We start from the raw sequence: 14507 nt of genomic DNA, 5'->3' as shown, positions 1-14507 counted from the left end.
CAAAAAGAAAACTCACAATGCAACAAGAAAAAAAAAAATTTAGAAAAATGAGGAAAAGATTGAACAGACACTACTTTGAAGAAGACATACAGATTGCAAATATGTACATGAAATGAGGTACATAACATCACTAGCTATTCGGGAAAGGTAAAGTAATACCACAATGAGATAGCACTAGACAACTATTAGAAAGGAGAAAAAACTAAAATGCCAGTTACTGGTGAGAACACATGGCTATTGGGAATATAAAATGGTCTATCAAATTTAGAAAACAGCTTGGAAGTTTTTTTTTCTTTACAATTTTAAGATTAGTTTTCTACGCAATTATCAAGAGGAGGGTGGATAAAAAAATGGAGATTGTTTTTGATATTTAAAATTAATACAAAAAGGCTAAAATATTAAAACCATTTCATTTCAAACTGTCTAGTTTAGTGTAAATTTAAAATTATGTCAAGAAATTTACTATCGGGCGCCTGGGTGGCTCAGTCGTTAAGTGTCTGCCTTCGGCTCAGGTCATGATCCCAGGGTCCTGGGATCAAGCCCCACATCAGGCTCCCTGCTCTGCAGGAAGCCTGCTTCTCCCTCTCCCACTCCCCCTGCTTGTTTTCCCTCTCTCGCTCTGTCTCTCTCTGTCAAGTAAATAAAAAATCTTAAAAAAAAAATTTACTATCTGACTTATGAATGACTTAACCTGAGTCATTAGACTAACAGGTTTTGTGTTTTAAAAAAGACAAAATATAATAGTATGCATGTAATATTTCAGATGACTTTATTATCTGTTACAGTCATAAAGTGAACAGTAAAGAAACTGCATCTTAAAAGCATATTGTGTATATATTCATTTGTCAAAGACTCCTAAGGAAGATGAATCTTACATTTCACCTCTACCACCAGAGATTTAAATTTTTTTAGCACATTGAGAATATTATTTAGATTTTAATAACCATTATTTTCTTTAATTTTTATTTTACTTCATTATTTTTGAAAAATGTTATTTATATTTGTGTAAAATGGTTGGAAAATAAATGGTATGTTTTCAAAACACCTAAAAAATATATATTCTTTCCTATAATCTTTCAGTTTGGTATGTTAATGACAAATCTCAGTTTCTGCTTTTCTTTTTCTTTAATTTTTAAATTTGTGTACAGTAGACACATAATGCCACATGAGTTTCAGGTGTACAACATGGTGATTCATCTTCTCTAAATGTTATGCTGTGCTCACCACAAGTGTAGCTACCATCTGTCACCATACAATGTTATTACAATATCCTTGACTACATTCCCTATGCTGTGCCTTTTATTCTGTGATTTAGTCATTCCATAACTGAAACCCTGTTATCTACCACTCCCCTTCATCCTTTCTGCCCACTCCCTGATGGTCCTCCCTGCCCTCTGGCAACCATCACCTTGTTCTCTCTATTTATAGGTCTAATTCTACTTTTTGTTTGTTTATTCATTTGTTTTGTTTTTCGGATTCCAAGAATAAGTGAAATCATATGGCATATATTGTTTCATTATACTGGTTTAAGTTGGGTTCTTTCCTCTGCTTTCTGATTATGATTTCTTTTATAGTAAACAATTTGGCCCAGATTTATCCCAATTCAAAAACTCAAGTTTAATTTCTTCCAATTTTCCTTACCCCATCATTCCTATTATATGCTATATAAATTTTGAAATGTCTATAAACATTCAAAAATCTAAAAGGCTAATTATATGTAGACATCTTTAATCCTAGAAAAACACCAACCAAAATAAAATGTATTTAAAAAAAATTTTAAGCTTGTTGAGAATTTAGAAAAAAGGCATATACCTAGAAATCCAAAGGCATAATAAATTTTGATGTCTGTTTCAAGTAGGGATGAATTCTTTTCTTCTTTAGGAGAGCTAACTTACTGAAATCTGTAGGTATCTTAAATAAATAACATCCCCATGGTTCCCTGCTTCTGCTATTATTGTTGTATCTCTTATTTTGAGTGACTGTCACATATCATAAAGTTGTCTGTGGCATGTTTCAGTTTTAAACAAGCAGAATTCTGATTATAAAGTTACTTTAGAATCTGCTTCAATGGATTAGTAAGATGAATAATACATTATTTCCTTATTATTCATTGAAAAGTTTGTGTATCTATGATATATTCAGACTTGCTGGCCAAACATTTAATAAAGAGAAGGAATAAATGACAATATCTATGTCATGTTTTGTGTTTTGTTTTCCCCCTCATTGGAAAGGCAGCAATGCTGGAATGACTCATTACATTTAAATATAGTTTAAATAATAAGCAAAAGATCATGTATTTTTTTATTTTTTAAAAAATCTTAAGAGATTTCCTTCTATATGAAGATTTTTTGACAAATGTATTTTTTCCACAAGTTTCAAAAAAATTAGATTAAATGTACTACTGACATGTGAACTACGAAAGTAAAAACAAGTTTATGTCCTCTCATTTTGGGAGAGAAAATTAAAAATTTGAGATTAAGTCCACCTGAGAAAGGATCTTGAAATTGCCATTATTTTTGACCATTGCAATTTACTAAATTTCTGCAAATTTCAATTTGTCAATCTGTAAAAAGTGACTATTAATAATATCATCATATAGTTACTTTGAGTATTATATCAGCTAATGTATTATATTTGTTATATCCATTATCATTATATCATTAGGATTATATCATGCCTAATAAAAATAGAAATATGCATGGGAAAATGTATGTATTATATAGTATTCAGATATGTATTTATAGTTTTAGGACGCATCTGATTCCAAGAAAGAGAAAAAGTCACTCAAAAAATCTTTCATAATAATGAAGAAATTATCTTATATGACAGGTATACCATAAATGTAATAACTCTTTAAGACAGCTACATTGCCAAAAAAACACCAACTCTGCCCAGAAATAGCCTATGACTTCTCAACTCCAAGGTTATCCCTAGGCAACTAGAGTCTCACAAACAGAAAGTGGATATACAGCTCCTAATAAGGACATTGCCCAATGAGCAAATCATGTATGACCATGAGGAACTTTGGGTAGGGTATCCTCTCAGGGAGAAGAGCTAGGGTTCATGGAGATCAGAAGACAAATCTGGTCATCAGATTTAATCTAGAGCAGAGGATGAATTCACCTACCTCTGAATCACATTGAGTAGAGCAGGAGACCTGAAAGCAAGCAAGGTCCTACCAGCAAGGCAGTAGGGAAAGAAATGCATGTTGTACAGGTGAGCTGTATATATAGAACTGTGCCTAAAGAACTGTATCTCTCTTAAATCAAAGTATTTTGCATGTATTATTTTATTAAATGATATTTCATTTCTAATTTGAATTGCAGAAATATATCCTGATTTCTAATCTCAGTTCCTCTATCTGTACATATTTTACTATATTCTGTGTTGGTGGTATGATTACCCTACATGTACTTTTCATGGCAGCCATATTAGCAGCCTAATAATTATTTACCTTCCTCTCATGTTCTTTCAGAGAATTAGTCCTCTAAAGTGTCAGATTAAGAAGTATTTCAGGGGCAGAACATGGAGAATATTGTAGCCTTTAAGTTTCATAATACAAGATAAGTCCTTCCAATTACTCATGGATAACTGAAAATTGAGAGTTATTCCTTGGTCAAAGGCCTGATATTAACAAGGACTCCAGAAGGAGGAATGAATAAAAACTCCTAAGAGCAGGGTGCCTGGGTGGCTCAGTTGGTTAAGCAACTGCCTTCGGCTCAGGTCATGATCCTGGAGTCCCTGGATCTAGTCCCGCATCAGGCTCCCTGCTCAGCAGGGAGTCTGCTTCTCCCTCTGACCCTCCCCCCTCTTATGTGCTCTCTCTCTCTCTTCTCTCTGTCTCAAATAAATAAATAAAATCTTTAAAAAAAAAAAAAAACTCCTAAGAGCAAATGGAAAAGTACAGATTGTTTTGCCAATGGTAATTTGCATATATTCTTAGAAATAAATTCGATTTAAAGACTCTCTATAGATAGAGAACCTTTAATACAGTATTTATTTAGAGATACATTAACTTTTAAATGATAAACTATGATAAATAAATGTTAATATTAATTTTCCTATATAGAGATCAACTCTCCCACGGAATAAATGAAGGAAAATAGATAAGAAATATATGTGTAATTCTTAAATATGTTGCTTGACAACATTATAATTTCAGAGAGGATTTCCCCAAATGAGTTAATAAATACATTATTAGTTATTTGTGAAAGCAAGCTAATATATGGTCCAGGTTAAATAAAAACTAAAAATCATAATACATATAATACAGCTACTATGATATAGAGAATAGTTAGTGGAAATTTAAAAAATTAACAAGTTTTATTATAAAAATTATTTAAAAAATCTTTTCATACTACTCCCTCCCACACACTCTTTTCTTGTTCACAGAGTATAATAAAACAAATTACAAACATTATGTCATTTCCCTCATAAATATCTCAGCATGAAGCTCTATTTAACAAAGACTTTCATATACTTCATTCCATAATCATACCTGATATTATTAATATTAGTCTTTACTTTTTTTTTTAAGATTTTTTATTTATTTGTCAGAGAGAGAGAGAGAGCACAAGCAGGGGGCGCAGCAGAGGGAGAGAGAGAGAAGCAGGCTCCTCACTGAGCAAGGAGCCCGATGTGGGACTCGATCCCAGAACCCTGGGATCACGACCTGAGCCAAAGGCAGATGCTTAATGACTGAGCCACCCAGGCATCCCTAGTCTTTACTTTCAAGTAATACCCCAGTTCATATACACATTTTCCTTATTTTCTCTAGTATGTCTCTTTATAGTTGTTTTGTTTTGTTTTTTAAATCAAGGTCATGCTTTGGATTTGGGTAGTATGTCATTTATTTTTTTCTTTTACTGCCACAACATAGTATTCATGCCACTGATTTGTTAAGAGAATGGATCATATTTCTAGAATAGTATGGCTGATTAATTTTTCTTAGTATCTACAAGTCTTTCATCCATGCCCCATATTTTTTGTAATCTGATAATGAAATAGTTTGATTGGATCCTGATTATCTGTTGATGCAAAAACACTTCTTAAGTTGTATTGTGTACTTCTTAGTGCATCATATTTAGAGTTAATAACACATGCTTTTGTTGCCTTTAGTAATGGTAAGATTTTGGTTCCTCATAATATTAACATAACTAGTGTAAATACCCCTTTGCTTTAACTTATTTCTACAGCATATTAAAAATAAAATACCAATATTACTATATTCATAATACTGCCAAATCTAGCTTCATATTTCTTTTTTCTGCTGTTTTTAGTAACATGATTTTTCTGCTATCTATAAAAATAATTTTTGTTATATTTTGGTTTATCACTTCTTCAGTGTTCATTTTTGAAAATGTAATCAAATACATTTATTTAATACAGGATCACTCATATCATTATTAGTGTTTTTCCACATTCATTTTTACAGGTGCAGAATGGTGTGTTAGGTAGATGCCTTACTGTTGATTCAACCAGTCCCCTAAGGATTTATGTTGTCTGAATCAGCTTTTACCCATTACAAATAATACCACAATTAATAAAATTATGAATGCTCATTTTGTATTTTCCTTGTGTCTTGTTGGAATACATTCCTTGAAATAGATCATATATAAACACATGTAATTTTAATAAAAATTGAGTATAATTTCTTTTCTCTTTGAATCAACTCTTACTTTCTTTTAGTCATTATCATATTGAAACAGGGGGTTTTCCCTCCTCAATTTTCTTAAGTTTTTAGATATGATTTTATTTTAAAATATAAGTGGAATTTAAATTATGTTAAGTAACATTTTCATCTGTGGAGATAAACATTTGATATTCCTCAATAGATCTACTGTTATGATGAAATATATCTGAGGATTTCCTAATAGCAAGTAACTACTGTTTTCCTAGAAAAAGCCATAAGTAAATATTATTTTTTTTTAAGATTTTATTTATTTGTCTGAGAGAGAGAATGAGAGAGAGAGAGCACATGAGACAGGGGAGGGTCTGAGGGAGAAGTAGACTTCCCGCCGAGCAGGGAGCCCGATGCGGGACTCGATCCCGGGACTCCAGGATCACGACCCGAGCCGAAGGCAGTCACGGAACCAACTGAGCCACCCAGGTGCCCGTAAATATTATTTTTTAAACTAATATATTTTATACAATTTTCAAATTTAGTATTTTAATATGACTAGTGATTTTAATTGCGCTAATTTCCAAATCAGTTCCATTTAATTAGCAAAGTTTTAATAATTTTATATCCATATTTCTTTGACTCTTAAGACACTTCTAGTATATAAAGAGACAGTTCAAGTATTTAACTTTGACATTGTAAGTGCTATAAGTCCTGGTGTATAAAGTTTACTGATCATCTACATTACCTGGAGAGTTTGTTTTGCTCTATTTTTATGTTTCCTTTTTTTTTTAAGATATTTGTTTAGAGAGAGAGGGAGCATGGGGCAGAGGAGAAGAGGGAGAGAGAGTCTCAAACACCAGCAGAAACCAAGAGTCCTTCGCTTAACTGACTGCACCACCCAGGCACCCTGGTATGTTTCTTTTTATAACTATAGATCCTTGGGAGCCAACTCCAGACCCATTCAATCAAAAAACCCTTACTGTAAGACCAAAGACAAATACTGACCAAATTATTTAATTTGTGTTTTCGGCTACTCCTTCCTATACAGGAAAGTATCAAGGCACAAAGGCCAAATTCAAGATAACAGAAAAGAGTACAAAAAGAAACAAAAAACAAAACAAAAAATTTGATCTAATATATAGAGTCAATAATTTGACTCTGGTGATAAATTATCTGTCCTAGGACACTTCAATCTTAACATACAAGAAAATATTATAATTTCAACAGGGTGTGGGTGTGTTTGGGTGTGGATGCTTAATATAAAATTATTTTTCATAGTCTCCTAAAAAATTATCATTGGTCTTACTTTCCTCTCCTGTAGCAATAGGATGAAAAGTGAAAATAAAATCAGTTATATTAAACGATCTCCAGTTTCACGGTGTGTAGAATTTGGGGGGAAAGAAGTAGAAATTATCGAGTCAATGGATTATATTCCATACTTTTTTATCATTAAATATAATTTCATAATAACATGGTTTTAACATTATTCTGTTCTTAGAATTTTTAAATATTTTTAAAAATTCATGACAAAATTTAACATGTATGTTACGATAAGCTCATTATTTTTCTCAATTAAAAAGAAAAAAGAAAACCAGCTATCCTAAGAATTTTGTTTTTACAGAGGAATGTAGAATGTTTTATTCAAAAATCCAATGTTTGAGCCACTAAGCTCCTTCTTATACTCAATTCCTTTTTATCATATAATTTCAATCCATTTGACAACTTCAATTATATTTTAAAAAGAATTTATGAAACCCCACAGTTAATGATGAAAAACAAGAACAGAAGCAAAATGACATCCTTTATGTTTTATGCTTTGCTTTGTTACATACTGGTATATATACTTAATTTATCTAAATTTAATTTAAACATCAATATTTATATTAGGTTTAATTTATCTATATTTTATTAATTTGATTCAATTTATATTTAAAATTAAAATTTTATTTTGTTGCAAATTAATCTATAGATAATGTATTCCCTTAAATATAAGATCCACTTTTTTGAAACACATCTTTATTTTATATGCCACAAAGAAATTTATTTTAAAGCTATCAAGTTCCTTATATATGATATAATTCAAAATGCCATTCATGATGTCAGATATTTTAAAATTTGAGACATTTTTTGTCTTAGAATTGAGGAATATTATATGTAATCACAGATGAGTCATTTATATGACTAAAGTATAAAGTCTGAATACAGTTGTTCACAAAAAAGATAAGTGCTTGTTTTAATGCATGACATCAAACATTAGGATTTCCACTAAATACAGAAATTAGGGTGGGTGATACTCTAAAGTCATAATCTCACAATATCTCTTTAGCTTTTGTAATATATGTACAACTTAATACAGATTAATACAGATTGTTTTACATTTATTATGTGTTTTCATGTTGGGACATGTGCTATACATATTAACATTTAGATACGTATTCTATTAAAAAAAAGTACTCTACCTAGAAAGTACGCATTATGCTGTTTCACCTACTTCTAAGTGCAATAACCAAGGAGGTGTTAGTTGACCAATTTCAGATGTTTCTGATATAAATTTCGGATATTTCTGGTATAATCAATGTCCATTGTGCTTCCAGAATTGGTATTTCTTTTGTAATATATTAATATAAACGTGTATAAAAGTATAAAAGTAAAAAAAAGTGTGTAATATATTAATATAAATGTATGTATAAAAGTATATTCTGGAATTGATATTTCCTTTGTAATATATTAATATAAATGTGTGTATAAAAGTATAAAAGGAGCGCCTGGGTGGCTCAGTTCGTTAAGTGTCCAACTCTTGATTTCAGCTCAGATCATCTCAGGGTTGTGAGATGGAGATGGAGCCTGCTTGAGCTTCTCTTTCCCTTTCTGTCAGCCCCTTCCTCACCCCCAAAAAAGTATAACCAGGTTTTAAAAATACTTAAAATAGATATTATTTGATTAATTTTAGTCTATGTAACATAAAATATATTATAGGTTATTACTTTTAAACATCAAGCCCTTCACTTTGGTATTTATCATATACTGCAAATACAGAGTGACTGGCTAAAAGAGACACATCAAAGTCCCATTACCTTTATCTGTCATCCTCTTATAATATTTGTAAATGCATTTTATGAGAACATTGGAGATCTCTCTGCAACTTGCTCTGTTTTTAGTAATTATCCTCAGTAGGCTTTTGCTTCATTTTCTGCAAGATTTTTTAAACTACATTTCTTTTCTCCTCTCTTTCTGATACATTCTTACTCATTTACATATAATTTCTTTGATAATTCTTCTTTATATTTTTTACTTTGAGGACAATGCATACTCCAAGCACTGCATAGTTTGTATGCTATTGTGCTGGATGTTTTTCTATCACAACTACTTAGTTATGTTGATTCCTGTTTTTTATTTACATTTCAAATGAAAGGTTATTGACCCTTGGAAAATCTGTTTTATAAAGAAATTTTAAAGGATGTTTTCAAATTGCATGCTACTGGGAAATACCAGTCCTGTATGAGAAAAAAAATTTCCTTCTTTAGGCAGTGCTTCTTATTTCTTCACTTTGGTCCTCTCCCTCCCAGTTTTATTTATTTATTTTTAAAGATTTTATTTATTTGACAGAGAGAGACACAGTGAGAGAGGGAACACAAGCAGGGGGAGTGGGAGAGGGAGAAGCAGGTTTCCCGTTGAGCAGGGAGCCTGATGTGGTGCTCGAACCCAGGAACCTGGGATTATGACCTGAGCAGAACGAAGGCAGACGCTTAAAGACTGAGCCACCCAGGCGCCCGTCCCTCCCACTTTTAAACAGCTTTTCTTCAAAGACTGAGAGATCAGCCAAATGCTCTTTCAGCATATCATTTTTTAAACTTTTATTGACTAGTAAAGGTAAGTTACACTTACTGTTACACATAATTTGAAAGTCTCCACATTTTGGCATATTAAAATATTAGTAAACCACAGTCATTATAGGATCTAATAAATATCAGAGATGGATGATGGTTTATGTTCCCATGTACATGCATTTTCAAACATTATGTTTTGTCTGAGTTGGCAAGTCTATAATGTGTAAAAATGCATGAGTCCGGCAAATCTATTTTCAGAGACTATTTTTCCTACCATTAGAACTAATTTCTGCTGATGTGAAAGTATTATTTGCTTGACCTAGCAAGTGTGGCTGTTTAATGGACTTAGCCAAGCTAAGGCTATGAACTGGTTATCTGAGTCCTAAACGTCAGAGCTTGGCTAATTCACTGATAGATTTAGCCAACTCATTTTACCATTTTAGACCCAAAGTACATTATTAATAAATCGGAACTAATGACACTGGACCTGCTGCAGAATAGCCTAAGAAGAAATAATTAATCAATAAATGTTTCTTGATACTATAAAATGCCGTAAATTAACACCCAAATTATCCAGAGTCATAAAATTCAGTCAGTTATTTATTTCAGTGTTTTAGCATTCTAAATGTTGGAAAAGATGGGAGGATTATTTGTTAAAAAGAAATTTTACAGGAAGTAAAACAGGTGCTACGGTTAATGGTGCTGTAATTCAGCAGATTACTGTTAGTTTCCTTATAATATCTCAGCATGACACTGAATTTCTGATTTTTAGAGTGCATTATAACGCTATGTTTTCTTAGAATCAGCAAGACTGACAAATATCCTCTATAAATTATTGTCAATACAAAGTAAAATAGAATTTAAAGCGACACTCCAAAATCTTATGGTGTTAATATATGTAATGAATTTAAAGCTAAAATTGCTTTAAAATAAAAAATATTTTAAAATGTCACAAATCGGTATTATACTTGTGTTGTAATTATAAAATAATAATTCTAAAAAAAACAAGTAGGCTTACTTAAAATTAAAAAAGTTCACATTTTTAAAACATTTGTTTCCTTGAAATCATTAGGAAAGTAAATATTTTTCTCAGATCCTTTCTAGAGTAATTTGATGTGATGTTCCTTTTAACTACAAAACAAAGAGAAATACCAATGAATATCTATCACTAATTTTCTACTGGAAGGGTACTGGAATATTATAGTGAATACATGAAGAGACATGAAACTTATGCATAAGGAAGCCATACAGTAAATCCATAAAAGTGAGCACTCTAGCTAAATCTTGTTTACCAAAACAATGAAAAATAAATTTAATATTAAAATATAACCTTTTAACCCAACAAGATGGTTTCATCGTTTTACTCATTAACACACTATGCTAAATCTTTCACATATTTTGGAGACAATCTTATATAAATTTAGAAATATAAGAAATAAAATTAAATAATACAAATAAACATTAGAAATAAAAATATTTTAAACTATCAGTTTGGATGCATGACATTTCTTCATATTTTTGTAACCCAAATATATTCCCTACCTACAGGCACAAAGATTTCTAGTTTTAATTTCTCATTTTCTGCTAAGTACAATGCTGCAATGAATATAGTTGTATACACATCATTATTCACATTTATGAGTATATCTATAGGGATAAAATATTTGCAACTGGTGTACTTCAATCAAAAGTGATGTTCATGAGCATATACTTTCATTTTCTTTGGGTAAATACTTGACTGAACTAGTTAAATCATATGTAGATATAAATTTAACTTTAAAAAATTGGCAAACCTTTTTCAAAGTCTGTGTCATTATACATTTCCACTAGATGTATAGTACATAAAGACATGAGTATTCATAGTTTTATTTGTAATAATAAAAACTGGAAACAATCTAAATATCCTTCAACCTCTAATAATAACATAAAATGAGATGGTATTCAGCAATAAAAAGAGACAAATATTAGATACATCCTAACAGCCTTGTTGTATTTGAAAGTAATGATGCTGAGTGAAAGAAACGAGACAAAACATAAAATATAAATATATATAGTATATACATTCACTTACATAATTTTCTCAGAAAGGCAAACTATTCAGAAATTAGATTAATGACTGGCTGAGGATGTAGGAATGGGAAGGAAATATAAGGGAGGGGCATTAGGAAAATTCAAAAGGTAATGGATATGTCCGTAAGTTTAACCGTGATGGTTGTTTCACAATAGTGAACATATGTCAAATCTTAATCAAATTCTATAAATTTGTGCAGTTTTTTACATGACAATTTTACTTCAAATAGTTGTTAAAATATATAAAAATATACTCTAGCACAAAGCAGAATGATAAGTTCTCTGGAAAACTGTTACTCAAAGCAGCAGGTCCATGTACTCTTTGCTTTAGGTATGTATTAAGGAGTGTGCACCAGAATGTGGTGCAACATCCAGGTCCCTTCATCGAGAAGATCTTGCTATGAAAAAAATATATTAACAGAACTAAACAGTCAGCATGTTGCATATCTTGTTAAAGATCAATATCAAACACTTCACAGATCCATCTATCTGATTTTATTTCACATTTTAATTTTGTGCTATTGATTTGTCATTCACTTCAAGTCCCATTACATACTATCCCAGATACTGAAACACATTTTAATATTAATCAGTGTTTGTATATCTTTATTACTATCTTTTTAAAAATTCACTAGCCATTCTTGTTTATTCTCCCAAATTAAAGGCACCTGGGTGGCACAGTCAGTTAAGTGTCAGACTCTTGGGTTTTGGCTCAGGTCGTGAACTCTAGTCAAGAGACTGAGCCCTGTGTTGGGTTCCACACTCAGCATAGAGTCTGCTTGAGTTTCTCACTCCCTCTTCCTCTGCCTCCACCCCCCACCCCATGCTCGCTCTCTCTCTCAAATAAATAAATAAATAAATAAATAAATAAATAAATAAATAAACAAATAAATAAAGTTCTCCCAAATTAATATTGGAATGAATATGTGTAGTTCCAAATATAAAACCTTCTTATAGTTTTATTGGGATCATATGAAACTTTAATATTACCTTAGAGGAAATAGTTTAATATTGAAATTTCAGAAGAGTATAGTACTATTATAAATTAATTCATGTTTTCTCCTGTAACAATAAGACTACTTTCAGATTTCTTCATATAGAGTTTTCATACATATCAGTATTTTAGGCATTTAATTATTTCTTGGTGTTAAAAAGGCATCATCCGTTATTTATTTTCTGATATGTTGCATATTAACTTATTTATTAAAAATTAGTTTTAGACACCTATTATGTTCAAGATCTCATTCCAGGCACTAGGGATAAACCAAGGAACAAAGAGAGAACAAAACAGATAAGCGATAAACATTTCTTCACTTAGACAACACTTGGTCCATCAGGGTAACAGACAATAAACAAAAGAAATATATGTTTGAGAGTTGCAGTTTTATACAGGATGACCTGAAAATGCTTGACTGAAAAGGTGAGCTTTGCTAAAAGAACTGATTACATGCATGAGGTAGCCATCTAGTTATCAAGCAAATGCTGTTCTAGGTACTGGAAAGTTTGAGGAACATTAAGTAAACCAATGTGGCCACAACAGACTGAGCCAGAGTGTAGTGTCATGTTCTAAGAAGTAATGTGGGGGGCAGGGAGGATCATAAGTCTGTAACTCTTTCCATCTGAATGAAATGGGAAGCCAGTAGAGTGCTTTGAGCAGAGGAGCCACAAAATCTAATTTCTATTTTAAGAAGATCAACATGGCTGTTATGTGGAGAAGAAATTTAAGGCAGTAAGAATAGAAACAGGGATAACAGTCATAAAGTGATAAAAACATTCTTTACAGGTGAAGGTGGTAGTTTAAGGGTAACAGCAGTGGGGTTGATAAGAAGAGGTCAAATTCTGGATATATTTTAAAGATGACAACTATAGGACTTGCTGAGAGACAACATGTATGGAGTAAAGAAAAGAAAAACAAGGGTAAAACTCAGGTGTAGGTGTGTGCAATTAGGAGAACGATGTCACCACTAGCTGTGATGATTGAAGACTACAGGAGGGGCAGGGTTGGAGACACATCACAGAAGTTCAGATTTGGGTCTGCTGTGTTTGAGATTCCTACTGGGCATCCAAAGAGAACTGTTGATAGGTAGTTAGACATACTGATTTGAAGTGCAGAAGAGTTCAGAGGGTTGGAGTCATCAGCACTTTATGATAGAGTTTAAAACCAGGAGGCTGTATACGTCAGTGGAGATAGAAAAATGATCACAGGGCTGATTGCTAGGGTGATACAAACATTTACCGTTGGGGGAAATGAAGAGGAAACAGAAGGGTCACTAAAATGAAGTCATAAATGTAGGCAGAAAATGAGCTGCCCAGGAAGTCAAAGAAACACATTATTCACAAAGGAAAAATAATTGGTTATTCCAAATGCTTACAGATAGTTCAAGGAGGAGAACAGCAGAGCAATTACCATTCCTTTTAACAAAGTGGAGGTAATTGGTGACCTTGATCAGAGCTGTTTAGATAGCATGTTGAGGATGAAATATATTTTAATGAATTAAAGACTAGTTTAGACAAATCTTTCAAGTAGGAATGACAGAAATAAGTGGATAGTTGGAGGGGAGGCAGAGACAAAAGAGATTATCTTTGTGCACTAAATAATTCCGTATAGAAAGAAAAAATCATAAAATATTAAAAAAAACATGGGGGCATTTCTGGGAATAAAGCAAGAGGAGAAAGAATCTAGTAAACAATCGCAGAGGTTGGTCCTGTCTGAAATCTCATAGCTGTAATCTACATTAGCAAATAGGAAGTACAGGCAAGTTTATAAGCACAGATGCAGATAAGTACCTCTAATAAATTAATTTTTCTTTAAATTAGGAAGCAAAGTTGTCACCTGGGATTGAAAATGGAAGGAGAGATTTCAGAATTTGAAGGAATAAGGGACGATATTTAAACAATGAGTTAATGGACTCAGAAAATAGAGTAAGAACATTGGGCAGCATTACAGATCCACTTAAGATTACTGATCATAAATTTAAAGTGAAAAA

Source organism: Eumetopias jubatus, unplaced genomic scaffold, assembly GCF_037043125.1.
Source record: "Eumetopias jubatus isolate StellerSeaLion01/CBP00866 unplaced genomic scaffold, mEumJub1_p1.0 scaffold_3, whole genome shotgun sequence".
NCBI classification, from domain to species: domain Eukaryota; kingdom Metazoa; phylum Chordata; class Mammalia; order Carnivora; family Otariidae; genus Eumetopias; species Eumetopias jubatus.
Note: the sequence above shows the minus strand (reverse complement) of the source record.